The following is a 15,025-nucleotide window of genomic DNA, read 5'->3' as shown; positions in this document are numbered from 1 at the left end:
GTTGGGAATGGTCAGCCATGTGGGCCGTCATCATTTTACAGAGAACTACGTCTCAAAAGAAGCCACGCACTACCACATAGCGACCGCTTAACACTTTCGTGACTGCGGGAAAATCGGTAGTTTTAAGGTAGTCTGGTAATTATTTTTTTTCCTGCCACAGGAAATGATTCATGTTGAAGTGTATAATATCAAATTGTAGAAGAAGAAATTATCTTTCCAACGGTATTAATTTCAAACAACATTTTTATTAATAATAGTACGAAAAAATTAAGCAAAACGAAAAAATTGCAACAAAAATGAGAAACATCGATAAAAACATCAATGCTGCTTTGCACAAAAAAAATATTTACAAAAATCGAAATATACATTTTCAACAAAAGGGCCATATGAAATCAGCCTGCAAATTTTAGCTCTGTATCTACAAAAGTTCTTCAGGTACACAAGAAAACATTAGACCTAGTGTCGTCTATCATGCCACCGTGCGAAGCAGTTTCTCGATGAAGTGAAACAGAGGTTAGCTGCACGTTTCGCAGATTTGTTTTCTGCGCAACTTTTCTTTCTTCATAGCACAGTTTACACTTTTGAACCTAAGGTGCGCTCCGAGAGGGAACAATAGGCGCAACTAGGGGGTCCACAAAATGTGGCTCATCATATCCCAGCAGCTGGTCGATTAGTTCTAACCTGAAGGCAAACTGGTTGAAGTGCAAACTTCGCGATAATTCTGGGACTTCTGAATGCTGCTGATGATGCTCGTCAAACATCATAAAGCTATTTACTACAGCTATATCGATACAGTGGAAAAACAGTGTCTTCCACCAACGCACGGACTTCATAAGAATGTTGTAGGATCCGATGAGCTGGTCAGATTTATCCACTCCAAGCATGCCCACATTGTATTTCTTGATCAGCACCGGCTTCTTCACGGACACTTCTGTCCTCATACTCCCAACTTTCTTTCTTCGCTTTGTAAGGACGAGTTTATTCGCTGTCTGCGCGGTAGACATATTCACAACCCGCCTGTCTTTCCATTGCAAGTACAAAACATCCTGCTCCCGCAGCCATTGAACTCTGCCTTCTCTTTTCGCTTCTTTTCCCACTGTGTGCCTTTGAGTTCACTTAGAAAGCCACGCCGATCTTTCCACATTATCCCACATGGAAGTGTCTTGCGCTCCAGTAAATGAACAAGCAAAGATGTGGAAGTGTAGGAATTGGCCAAGGAAATGATGCAACCCTGACCAAGATAATTTTTGCACAGCCGCGTCACACCATCGAATGCCAAACCTTGCACGCTAGGCTCTTCGCGCTTTCCCGTGTAGACGCTGAACTGAACAGTGTACCCCGTTTCTGAATCTGCCAAAACGCATAATTTGTAACACTTTATCCCTCATGCACTGGCGAATTCCAGACCGACCTTTTGATTTCACCATTTTCTCCCCGACGGATAGGTTCCGACGCGGTTGAAAAAATAACGTGGAAATATCGTTGATGTGCTGAAGCAGAGAGGATATGCGGTGAAGCTTGCCATGGGATGCGACGGTCGTCTTCCCTGGATCAGACACCCTCAGGAAGGAAAGCAACGCCTTGAACCATTTCCTTGGCATCACTGTAGGCAGAAGAAGCCCGGAGAATAATCTGCATGTGCTCCAATAACAATGCAAGCATGGGACTTGCACGATTCCCATGTATACGACAAGTCCGATGAACTTGAGCATCTCCTCTTGAGTGACTTCCTTCCGCGATCTATCTCTCGCTGTACGTGGGCTTCTCGAAAATATGCATCCACGCATACTTATTTGTGTTGTTGCATATATCCCTGATGATTTCGGCGGCGAAAAACAACAAGAAATTGACGGCTCTTACGAACCGCCGCGCAGCACTCTGGAGCGCGATACCAAGGTCCACTCCCGGCGGTCTTCATATACAAAACTCCACTCTCTGCGTGGCCGCCGGCAAATGGTCCTGTCTGAATGACATTGATACCCTGCAGCTAGGAACTGTAACCCTTAGAACACGGCGGAAATCCTTACGATGCGATAACTTTTTTCCGAGAAGAAAGCAAAACTCACCGGCGGATACCTGTCGATGTTCCACGGCAGTTTGCTGCACTGTCGTCGTCCGTACTGAAGTCCGACGAATTGAAGTCGTCTTCCGAGTTTGTGGTGCTGTGATCATCCACAAATTCGAGCCCAGATGCGTCGGAATCCGTCGAAACTCACCGTTTCCCTGGAGCGGACGCGCACGACGTAAATGCCATCTCGAAAACAACGAGTGCTCTTCACCCCGACCATGCAGGCGCTTTAAAAATCCCTACACGGTGGAAAAGAGAAACACAAATCTGAACCTGATAAAGTAGTCTCTCTTTAACCTGTTCGATGGTGCTAGCTGTCCTAAGCGCTTGGAGAGGCACCAAAATTCGAACTTGTACCATCGAGAACATACTGTCGACGGGAATAGGTGCGGTCACGAAAGTGTTAAGGAATGCTCCTGAAAATACTAATATCTAAGTAAATTGTACTGTGTCATTCTCTGGTGACATTGTTCGCCGTGGCGACTGAGCTGAGCCCCATCTTGGTATTTTATCCCTGAAATAACAGACACGAAAATAATAGACACACAGCACAGCCGACGAGTCTCGTTAGTTTCCGAGAGCGTGTGCGTGTAGCGTCGTGAATAACGGAAGTTGGTGCAGACGATACCTTGAAGAAAATATGACTATACCTATGCGTTCTTGCATTGTCTAACGTACCGTGCTTGTTGTTTGCGTGCTGCATATTGCTCACAATCCAGCGCACGCTGTAACTTTGCCTGAATACCGCATGTGTTTCTCATTCTATATGCAGACCTGGTGACCCCGCGTGTAATATCCAGGTAAAAAATAACTTCAAATTTAGTACACGAACCACAGGCCCAAACACACTAGTATTACACACCGCTATCAAACCGTTTTGAGGCTAGTTTGTTTCTTTCTTTCATACTGTGTAAGCGCCTTCGAGTTTTTCTTAGTTGTTTTCCCATAAGCCCGCGGTAGATTTATAGTGGTTGGGCTCCTCCACACGAATGCTTTTATACTCCACCAACTTATCTCTGTCTAGAATTCATTCGTCAATTTACCAATATTCAGGACTGCTTTCTGATATTGTTTTTTAATCGCAACATTCAACCCGATCGCGCTCACTTTTCATTCTTTCCATCTCTGTTTTTGCCCATGGAGTAACCACTCACCTACGCCTAACAGCCGTCAGGAAGATGCCTCTGGTGCATTCCTTAATTCCTCGACATTTTCAGTGCATATACATCACCAGCGGATTGTTACACCCGCTGGTTGTGTGTACAGACTGAAAATGTCCAGGAATTAAGGAATGCAGGTTGTGAAACCCGCTTGTTACCCGCTGAGGTTGCTCAGTGGCTATGGTGTTGGGCTGCTGAGCACGAGGTCCCGGGATCGAATCCCGGCCCCGGCGGCCGCATTTCGATGGAGGCGAAATGCGAAAACAACCGTGTACTCAGATTTAGGTGCACGTTAAAGAACCCCAGGTGGTCAAAATTTCCGGAGTCCTCCACTACGGCGTGCCTCATAACCAGAAAGTGGTTTTGGCACGTAAAACCCCACAATTTTTACAACCGCTTGTTATTAAAATTAACGATATATTATATGAATGTTATGCGAGACGCAGAGGGATGGATGGATGGATGTGTGTTGTTTAGTGGCGCAAGGGCCAGGTGTGGCCAAAGAGCGCCATGACTGATAATGATGTGTTAAGCGCTGATTGGTGAGTTACGATGATGAGGTGTAACATGGCTGTAAAGTGGCCTAAAATTAGTCGCTATCGTAGAAGCATAAAACGATATATAGGTATAAAATTATGACAGTGATACGTGGAGTGGTCTCTGGGTATAGCACGAGTGACAAGTGATAATGGGGCTAAATTGCATGAATATGGGAATAGCACATATGCCTCCTTAAAGCCTTTGAGCCCAAAGGCTGGGAGGCAGGTGCTTTCTTTCAATGCAGCTACCGCAGCAGAAACCTCTGTTAAGAGGCTGTGCTACGAATTTTCTGGGGCTATAGTATGAAATCTATGTACAGCTTTTAAAAATTGAAACAGTGATTGATGTTTAAAGAGAGGTTCCATACCTATAATCATTTGGGGATGAAGTGGAATTTGTTGTCGATGAGGTAATGGAAAATGCTTTTTCCTATTTGCATCTAATTCTCTGCATTGCATCAGGATGTGAAGCACGGTAAGTGGCTCACCACACTTATCACACATGGGTGGATCACCACCTGACAAGAGGTATGCGTGTGTACTGTATGTGTGTCCTATTCTAAGTCTGCAAAGTATTACTTCCGTGTGGCGGTTCTTTGATACCGGCGGCCAGTTGCCAAGATAGGGCTTGATAACATGCAGTTTATTTTCTGTTTCTTTATCCCATAACCGCTGCCAGAAAGCCCTGAGCGATTTCCTTATGGAGGGCTTAATGTCCATTACAGGGACAGTCGTGGAAATGTCTGCAGCGTTCGCGTGCACGGATGTGGCTAGCTGGTCAGCCAACACGTTTCCTTCAATCTCGCGGTGCCCCGGCACCCAGCATACTACGATATGCTGCCTGGACGCATAGGCGGTGCATAATGCTGGATGGATGGATGTGTGTTGTTTAGTGGCGCAAGGGCCAGGTGTGGCCAAAGAGCGCCATGACTGATAATGATGTGTTAAGCGCTGATTGGTGAGTTACGATGATGGGGTGTAACATGGCTGTAAAGTGGCCTAAAATTAGTCGCTATCGTAGAAGCATAAAACGATATATAGGTATAAAATTATGACAGTGATACGTGGAGTGGTCTCTGGGTATAGGACGAGTGACAAGTGATCATGGGGCTAAATTCATGAATATGGGAATAGCACATATGCCTCCTTAAAGCCTTTGAGCCCAAAAGCTGGGAGGCAGGTGCTTTCTTTCAATGCAGCTACCGCAGCAGAAACCTCTGTTAAGAGGCTGTGCTACGAATTTTCTGGGGCTATAGTATGAAAACTATGTACAGCTTTTAAAAATTGAAACAGTGATTCATGTTTAAAGAGAGGTTCCATACCTATAATCATTTGGGGATGAAGGGGAATTTGTTGCCGGTGAGGTAATGGAAAGTGCTTTTTCCTATTTGCATCTAATTCTCTGCATTGCATCAGAATGTGAAGCACAGTAAGTGGCTCACCACACTTATCACAAATGGGTGGATCACCACCTGACAATAGGTATGCGTGTGTACTGTATGTGTGGCCTATTCTAAGTCTGCAAAGTATTACTTCCGTGTGGCGGTTCTTTGATACCGGCGGCCAGTTGCCAAGATATGGCTTGATAACATGCAGTTTATTTTCTGTTTCTTTATCCCATAACCGCTGCCAGAAAGCCCTGAGCGATTTCCTTATGGAGGGCTTAATGTCCATTACAGGGACAGTCGTGGAAATGTCTGCAGCGTTCGCGTGCACGGATGTGGCTAGCTGGTCAGCCAACACGTTTCCTTCAATCTCGCGGTGCCCCGGCACCCAGCATACTACGATATGCTGCCTGGACGCATAGGCGGTGCATAATGCTGAATAGAGAGATACAATTATAGGATTTTTATATTTCTTCACAGTTTTCAATGCGTTTACGACGCTCAAAGAGTCTGTGTATATAACTGCCTTTGGGATATTCAATTCTTTAATGTGTTTAACGGCAGCCAATATGGCGTGGGCCTCTGCTGTAAAGATACTTGTGCTGGTGTGCAGAACACCGGTATCCGAAAAGGATGGACCGACTGCTGCATAAGATACGCCAGAATTACACTTTGATGCGTCTGTAAAGAATTCAGGACCTGAGTATTTGTGTTGTAATTCCAGGAAATACATTCGTATATGTGCGAGAGGCGCGCGCTTTGTAATAGTTATGAAGGATGTATCACACTCTATTGGTTGCCACTGCCACGGTGGGGGCCGTATAGCAGGGGACATAAGGTGGTATTGAAGCAGGGGAAAACTTGTTTCTTCAGCTATGTCTCTGACACGCAGTGAGAAAGGCTTCGCCACTGTGGGTCGGTTGCGAAAAAGTTGACAACTGGACAAATCATTTATGGTGTTATACGCGGGGTGCTGACTGTTTCCGTTTACTCTAAGAAAATACATGAAAGACGAGTATGTTCTCTGCAGTTGAAGTGACCATTCATCCGATTCAACGTACAGACTTTCCACTGGGCTTGTTCTAAAGGCACCTGTGGACAGGCGAATTCCTAAGTGGTGGACAGGGTCTAGCATCTTCAGAGCAGTTGGAGTAGCCGACTGGTAAACTATGGCTCCATAGTCTAGTCGTGTGCGTATGAGGCTTTTATACAAGTTCATGAGACATTTTCTATCACTGCCCCAGGTTGTGCGTGAGAGCACCTTTAAGATATTCATTGTTTTCATACATTTGATTTTAAGATACTTTATGTGCGGTACAAAGGTTAATTTCGCGTCTAAAATTATGCCTAAAAATTTATGTTCCTTGTTTACAGGCAGACGCTCACCATTCAACAGAATTTCAGGATCAGCGTGCAGGCCCCTTTTTCTCGAGAAAACGACACATGTGCTTTTTTGTGGGTTCAGTCTGAACCCGTTCTCGTCAGCCCATTTGGAGACTTTGTTAAGGCTAAGCTGGAGCTGTCGCTCGCAGATTGCAAGAGAACTTGATTGGAATCCTATCTGCACGTCGTCAACATACGTTGAATAGAAGATGTTACGTGGTATGTGTAGACGAAGAGAATTCATTTTTACTATAAAGAGCGTGCAGCTGAGCACACCGCCCTGCGGCACTCCTGTTTCCTGTATAAATTTCCGTGACAAGACATTGCCCACTCGAACACGGAATGTGCGATTAGACAGATAGCTTTCAATAACACTAAACATATTGCCATGTATACCTAACTGTGAGAGGTCTCTCAATATCCCAAACCGCCACGCAGTATCATAAGCTTTCTCCATATCTAAGAATACTGATAAAAAAAACTGCTTATGAACAAAAGCTTCACGAATACGTGCCTCGATACGTATGAGATGGTCACTGGTGGATCGACCCTCGCGAAAACCGCACTGGTATGGGTCGAGGAATTTATTTGATTCGAGGATATGTAGTAGGCGACAGTTAATCATTTTTTCGAATACTTTGCAGAGGCAACTTGTTAGCGCTATAGGTCGGTAACTTGATGCAGAGGAAGGATCCTTCCCATGTTTCAGAATTGGAATTACAATAGCCTCCTTCCAAACGGAGGGGATCTTGCCGGAAGACCATATAACGTTGTATAGGTAGAGGAGGGTTTTCTGTGTTTCGGGTGGTAGTTGTTTTAACATCTCATATATTACGCGGTCTGAACCTGGGGCGGATGTATTACAACAGTTTAGTGCTGCCTGCAGTTGTGCTATACAGAATGGATCGTTGTACGCCGCACTTTTAGCTGACTTTCTTTCTAATTTTTGCTGTTCTATTTGTGTTTTGTACTTTAGGAAGGTTTCGGAGTAGTGTGAAGAGCTCGATATGTATTCAAAATGTGCACCGAGAGAGTTGGCTTGGTCTTCAAGGCTTTCTCCGTGGCTATTTACTAGAGGTAAGGAATACGTTTGCTGCCCATTAACTTTCTTCACTTTATTCCAGACTTTTCTCTCATCTGTATACGAGCTGATGCTTGATATAAATTTTGCCCAGCTCTCTCGTCTTGCTTGCCGGCGCGTTCTCCTTGCCTGGGATTTGACATGTTTAAAGTTTTCCAGGTTTTCAGCTGTAGGAGAATCGCGAAATATCGCCCACGCTTTGTTCTGGTTCCTCCGTGCTTGCCTGCATGCATCGTTCCACCAGGGAACACGCCGCTTGGAACCCATGCCGCTCGTTTGTGGAATACATTTACAGGCGGCATCCAGTATAAAAGCTGTAAAATATGCAACAGCATCATCTATGGTTATACCAGACATCTCAGTCCACGTCATGTAAGTAAGAGTTCGGTACCGTTCCCAATCGGCTGAGTCAATCTTCCACCGAGGGACCAGCGGGGGAAGTTGATCTTGTTTCGGCGTAGTTAGGATTATTGGGAAGTGGTCACTCCCATACGGGTTGTTAAGCACATTCCATTTAAAATAGGGTAAAAGCGTCGGCGATAAAATGCTAAGATCTATGGCAGAGTATGACTTCTTGGACAGGTTAAAATACGTGGGCTCTTTTGTATTCAAGAGGCATGCTCCAGAAGAGAAAAGCATCTGTTCAATGACGCGACCTCGCGCATCACAGCGTGGATCGCCCCACAAACTACTGTGTGCATTAAAATCACCGAGAATAAAATAGGGTTCTGGGAGCTCATCTATTAATGATTCTAAATCGCGTCTGTGAAGCTGATGATGTGGTGGTATGTACAGAGAGCAGATGGTAATTAGTTTATTTAAAAGTATGGCTCGAACGGCCACGGCCTCAAGGGCCGTTTGGAGCTTTAGATGCTGACACGCTACACTTCTGTCAGCAATAATGGCGACACCGCCAGATGATGCGACAGCATCCTCGCGGTCTTTGCTAAATGTAACGTACTTTCGGAGAAAGTGTGTGTGTATAGGTTTTAAATGTGTTTCCTATAAACACAGCACTTTTGGATTGTGTTTGTGGATGAGTTCTTGTACATCATCTAGGTTTCTAAGGAGACCTCTGACGTTCCACTGAATTATTTGTGTATCCATTTTTATAGTAAATTGGTGCTGTGTTTACGGAAACGGCAGTGATGTCTTAGATTACAGAGCTCTTTCGAGGCCCTGTAATCGGGGCTTTGCCCTTTCTGGAGCGTTCGAGGGAGCCTCGACGCTCCTTAGGCGCTTGGCGCGCCGTGGGAGTCGGTGTAGTGTCTATTGCGTCTGGTGAGGCGCCGGACACGTGCTCTTGCGAGCGAGAAGTTATCAGCGGGGGTCCCGCCTTGGGGAGCAAGACCCCTGCGCCCGGCTGCCCGGAGGTTGATGGGGCTCCCTGAGGGATTTGGCTGCGCCGGCTGTTGCCAGCGCTGGAAAGGGCCGGGGAGGCCGGGGCAGCCTCGGCTGCGCCCACCTTCGGGGTCGATGGCCCCGTTTGCTGAGTAGGCGGAGCAGCGCTAGCTGCAACCGCCGCGGGGGCAGATGGCGTAACTGCCGACTCACTACCTGTGGGTCGGACAGCCACCGGAAGCCGTTGTGACGCTGCCCCCTGACGCGCCACATCGGCAAAGGTTTTCTTTGGCAGGTACGCTACCCGCCTGCGTGCCTCTTTGAAGGATATATTCTCTTTCACTTTGATCGTTACGATTTCTTTTTCCTTCTTCCATGAGGGGCTCGACCGCGAGTACGCGGCGTGATCCCCGTCACAGTTTACACAGTGGAAAGCATTCTCACAAGCTTCAGAGGTGTGTTCTTGGGCACTACATTTAGCACAAGTTTGGCGGCCTCGGCAACTCTGCGAGCTGTGGCCGAAGCGCTGGCATTTGAAACAGCGGAGTGGGTTTGGCACGTAGGGCCTGACACGGAGCTTGATGTACCCGGCCTCCACAGACTCGGGCAGAATACTTGATCCAAAAGTAATTATTAGGTGTCTCGTCTGAATCTCTTTTCCATCCCGTCTCATCTTAATTCTTCTCACATTGATCACATTTTGTTCGCTGAAGCCCTCCAGGAGTTCCGCTTCAGTCAGCTCAAGCAGATCATCATCTGACACAACACCACGGGTGGTGTTCATTGTACGGTGTGGGGTTACTGTTATGGGAGTCTCGCCAAATGACACTAGTTGCGGTAGTTTTTCATATTGTTTTATATCGCGTAGCTCCAAGAGGAGGTCACCGCTTGCCATCCTCGACACCTTGTAACCTGGACCGAAAACATCAGTCAGGGATTTTGAGACAAGGAATGGTGAAATGTTTCGGACTACTTTGTTTGGCTTTTCCGAATGAATAACGTGGAAGCGGGGAAAATTTTGGGTTTGGCGTCCAGAAAACTTGAAAACATCATCGGTGCGCCCTCGTTTTTGAGGGCGATCAGCAAGGGAGGGGAAAGAAGTTTCCATGGAAAAATGTATATATTCGGCAACAGCGCCGACCGCCCACCACGGAGCCCAACGAGGGGACGCGGCAGAGCTTGCATGCAAGTCTGCACGACGCCAGTCGTACGCCGCCACTATAACCAAATATGGTGTACCCAAGGTTGGATAGCCACACAGGGTTAACCCTTGCCGCCAAGAAGAAGGAAGTAAATAGAAAAGAGAAGAAGACAGGAAAGCTGGAAAGTAAGGGAAAGACGAAGGTTGTAGGAAGAGAGAGACAGGAAAAGGCGACTGCCGTTTTCCCCCGGGTGGGTCAGTCCGGGGGTGCCGTCTATGTGAAGCAGAGGCCAAAGGGGTGTGTTGCCTCCGCCGGGGGGCCTTAAAGGTCCAAACACCCAGCATCAGCTCAACCCCCAGGATCCCCCTTTCCCCAGACACGGCTAAGCCGCGCACGGCTACGCGCGGGAGGGTCCAACCCCCGTGTGCTCGGGTACGTGGTGTCGCAACACACCAAACGCCTGCTTGCGCAGACGCCCCTGCGGGGGGAGACGCAGAGGGATGATTTGTACCAACCATGATTTGAAAACATGGGCGATGAACCAGCGTGATTCAATTTTCCCCTACATAGAAATGCGGTAACCCCTCCGAAGTATCAGAACTGTGGCTGCGCGCTATTTACTAGAGTGCTTTCCCCTTTGAGTAACTTCGGCGATATACCTGGCGTGCTTTTTTAGCTGCACCGAACTTTTAATAATTGCCTGTGGTAGACAGTGCAAGTCTACTAAACCTTTAACAGAATTACTCGGTGAGGTGGACACGAATTCTATGAGAAAACAAAATGCTTAATTGAATAATTAATAGTTTTTAACTACTTACTTAACGCACATATTTCAATTTACGAATTGTAGTCTGTGAATTCCACTTGGAAAGAATTCTCAGGACTGCACCAGTTTAGAGATTAATATGAAAGTGTCCGACAAAACGAATTATCGTTCCAGTTACTTTTGTGTTCAGTGCATAAAACAGCGTTTTCTTTAAGAAATAAATGGAACAACACCGCATTTTTATCGCAAGATTCAGGGCGCATATCTCGATACTGGTACCATCCTCAGAATCCGTTTCAAGTCGATGTGCCTTGCATACTCACTAATTACAAGAGGTAAATTAAAATATGTGCCGTAAAATCATTAGTCAGAAAGTTACCCAGCGTAATTATTTTATTTATTCAGTTAATCATTTTGACTTACCGTACAAGTAATGGCCACCTGGTCTAGTAATTTAGATAAAGGGTTGAAATTGTGCTATGTGCCACAAATTAAAAACAATTTCGGTGCAGCTAAAGACACCTTGTAAAAAAGAAAGCAAGTGAAAAGCAACAACCTTCTCTACTTATAAGCATCATTGCTCTAGCTCGCCACACAAAAGAACGTTGTTGTACTTCTTCGACAAACATAGTTGTGCAGGTGGAGCGTATGGCCTACACTGGCCGATGAAGGTGCAGGCGACAGTTGTGAAGGCAATATTGATGATCAGATAAAAACGCGTCGTAAATTTCTGGCGAGTATGTGCACAGCAGACGCCTTCACATAGACGGAGGTGGGAAGAGCGATAAGCCTTATCTTGAGATTCGCTATTTTGTAACGCTGAGTAGGGGCAGGAAAATGTTATAGACACAGAAGGTGAAGTCCGGTGCCTATATATCGTGGCGTAAGATGACCTCACTGCCTCGGAAGGCAAGCTGGATGATTCTACCGAGCAATGCGATGAAAACAAAGTGCAGAGTGACGATGAACTCACGGTTCCACTTACGACAGTGACCGAGAAGGGCAGTGTTCTTTGAAACAAGTGTCACGAACCTTGCACAGGTGCTGCAAGTTCAAGCAAAGAAAGCAAAAAGCAAAAAAAAAATACGTAGGCAGTACAGAAGCAAGCGCTAGGAGTGATCCCACTGCTAACGACATTTCTGGTTGTGTTCTCGACTACCGGTGCGCTAAAACCGAAGGGTCCAGCTTAGACTCGACTCTCCGCTTCTAGAAGACCCGGAGAACGATAGCTTGCCGCAGTCGCCGAGTTCAATGACTTCAAGAGCACAACCTAAAGTAAATATATGGAAGCAGTGCCCTCGCCACGCCTTCGGAGAGTGAAGAAAGTGACGGAACAAAACAAACTTGGGATGCACCAATCTCGAACCGAAATCAAGCGCGCTGCGTCGTGTAATTCTCCTGCCTCCGGAGGAACCGTGTGTGCGTGGGACGCTGGTCACGTTTACCTAAGTGTGTGTGTGCAGGCGAGGGGGGTGCGTGTGTGAGTGCGTGTGGCGTGCGTGCGTGTGTTCGTGCGTGGGATGTGTGTGTGTGGCATGTGTGTGCGTGTGTGTGTGTGTGTGTGTGTGGTGTACGTGTTTGTGCGTATGTGTGTGTGTGCCTGTGTCTCTACGTTTGCATGTGCGTCCGCATGCGTGTGGCGCGTGTGTGTGTGGTGTGGTGCGCGCGGTAGTGTGTGTGTGTGTGTGTGTGCGTGCGTGCGTGTGTGTGTGTGTGTGTGTGTGCGTGCGTGCGTGCGTGCGTGCGTGTGTGTGTGTGTGTGTGTGTGTGTGTGTGTGTGTGTGTGTGTTTGTGTGTGTGTGTGGTGCGTGCACGTGCGCACATGTGTGTGCGCGTGTGTTTGTGTCTGCGTGCGTTCGCGCGTGCGCCGGGCTTCGACTCTCGAAATTATCTTTCTAGAGCGCGGTTCCGCTCAGCGGTGGACCTGCTCCCAACAGTGAGTCACGCTGAGGCACACGCTGCCGCTGACAGTTGACAGATAAGCCTACACAAGGGAAACGGAATTGTGTGGTGCATTCTAAACAATGAGTAAAACAAATAAAGGTAACTGATGTAGTAGAGGACTCCATGGGCCCTATAACATAAAACGATTCCAATCTGCTTTTATTTCAATCTCCTGACGTAAAGCTTACGCAACCATCGACGCAAGCATTGGGCGGTAAACCACAGCGTTGCTTGAAAAGCCCAATCAAACGCGCTCCTTGTTTATAGGATGTCACCTTCTTTTGCTTTCAAAGCGAATAGTATTGCCTACATTGAGCATTTTTTTATCTAATTGGCTGAAAAGAGGCGAGGAGCACGCCCACGTGAAGAGAGTTTCGATAGGGCCGAGCAAGCACAGTAAAAGTAGAAAACCGGATGAGGAGGGTGGTGCCGGCGTCTACGATTGGTCCGCTTCCCCTTGCTTTGCTTGGGGTGGCTGGTCGACAATCGCGGCGGCGTGCAACGGAAGGTCCAAAATGCCGCTAAAACGGATCCTCAGCAAAGTAGACTTGGCAAAGCACTGTCGTATACATGCCCAAGGTCTCCATAACGCTATACGGCCACGAAAAAATGTTTACTATACGCAAATAGACCCATGCAGCTTGGCAGCTACGACTAGTCAGTGCTACAGTGGTCGGTGGGCAGCCATCTTCCTATTCCTTTCGGAACGGGGCAGTCTGCGGCTATTCAGAAAAAAAAAATTCAATTTTGTTCGGCAAATTAATGCGTCTTTAACGCAGACACCTCACTTTGACACGATGAGCTTTCGCGGTTTTCTGACGTCGAGTGACAGGCACGCGAAGTGGGCGCAGCCCGGAAAGGTTTTACCAATAGCAATTCGTGAAACGACGCCTTTTTCGCTAATGGCGAAAAGGGCATCGAATGAGAATTCATTATTTTTCTTTCGTTCCGTCAACTCAGGCATGATCAGTGTGCACGTATCATAGCAGGAGGAACGTTTTCACGTTTTAGCGGTGCAGTGGATGGTGGCCCGAAACTTTTTGACAAATCCTGGAGGACTGATTGCAGAATTGGAATAGAAAGGTTTGGAATCGCTTTGTGTTATAGTGCCCCATGACGGGAAATCTCGTTTTGCGCTCGTAGGAGTGAGGGAACTCAAGGTGACAAAGCATGTAAGCCGCGTAAAATACCGGTGGTATACATCCACTTGGAAGCAGGCTAGAATTGCGGTAACATGTTTCAGGATTGCAAACATGCTCCGATGCATAACCGCCAATAAACAAGCAAACATGTCCATTGTGGTGCTATTTTTTTTAATTTCAGTTTTTGTAGCGGCTGCATGCGACATGATAAGGTTCAGCAATAAAGATGGCAGTCAGGCCCGCGAAACTACTGGGAGATTTCTCAAAGATTTTTCTGTAAGCTTTATCAGAAACGGCTATTAAGGCGATAGTATCCGCTGATGGCGTTGGACATCGTTTCACGAAAAATAATTCCGAACAACAACTACGCAAGCCCTCCGCGTGGCGCAGAGGCGTTGTTGAACTAATGTAATTCCTCAAGGTAAAAGGCATCCGAAAACTAGTAATGTACAACCAAAACAACACCTGCAGACATGATCGCGTAGGATTGTAATTTTAATCTACCAGAAAACATAATTCTGTTACACGGAAACTCAAACACAAACCACTTTTCTAGCATTTATAACATTCATAGAACCGCGCGCTCCACTCAGTTTTTTTGCGACAACACCATCCAGATGCCGCGCGCTTTTGTACATCCGCAAGAAAGATGTGGTTGCCGAGAAGCGTGACAAGCAGTCAGGGATCTTTGAATGCTGTCGCATTCCACTCTTCAAGGCGAATATTAAGCGTCCTCCAAATATTTTTGAGGGTACGTTTATGCAACATTTGATCAAGCGAACCAATTCAATGTTGTTAGCTTGAAAACTTCGGACCGTTATTTTTTTTTTCCACTGCTGCATTTTCACGCTGGTATGTTGCTTCTATGTTATCATGGTATCTTATGATTCCAGAATGTTCGCAATTTCCGCTAGGTAAAAAGAAAGAAGAGTCGTAAAATATTTACTGACTGCATACGAGGAGGGAAGGCAGCCCTGGATTCACCCCGTCATGCCCCATTGAGCGGCCCATAGCGCGATGCCCCGTTGAATATGCAGCGCCCCATAGCATCTTACAACGTGTTAAGGCAGACTG

The sequence above is a fragment of the Dermacentor albipictus genome, chromosome 1 (assembly GCF_038994185.2).
Source record: "Dermacentor albipictus isolate Rhodes 1998 colony chromosome 1, USDA_Dalb.pri_finalv2, whole genome shotgun sequence".
Taxonomy (NCBI): Eukaryota; Metazoa; Arthropoda; class Arachnida; order Ixodida; family Ixodidae; genus Dermacentor; species Dermacentor albipictus.
Note: the sequence above shows the minus strand (reverse complement) of the source record.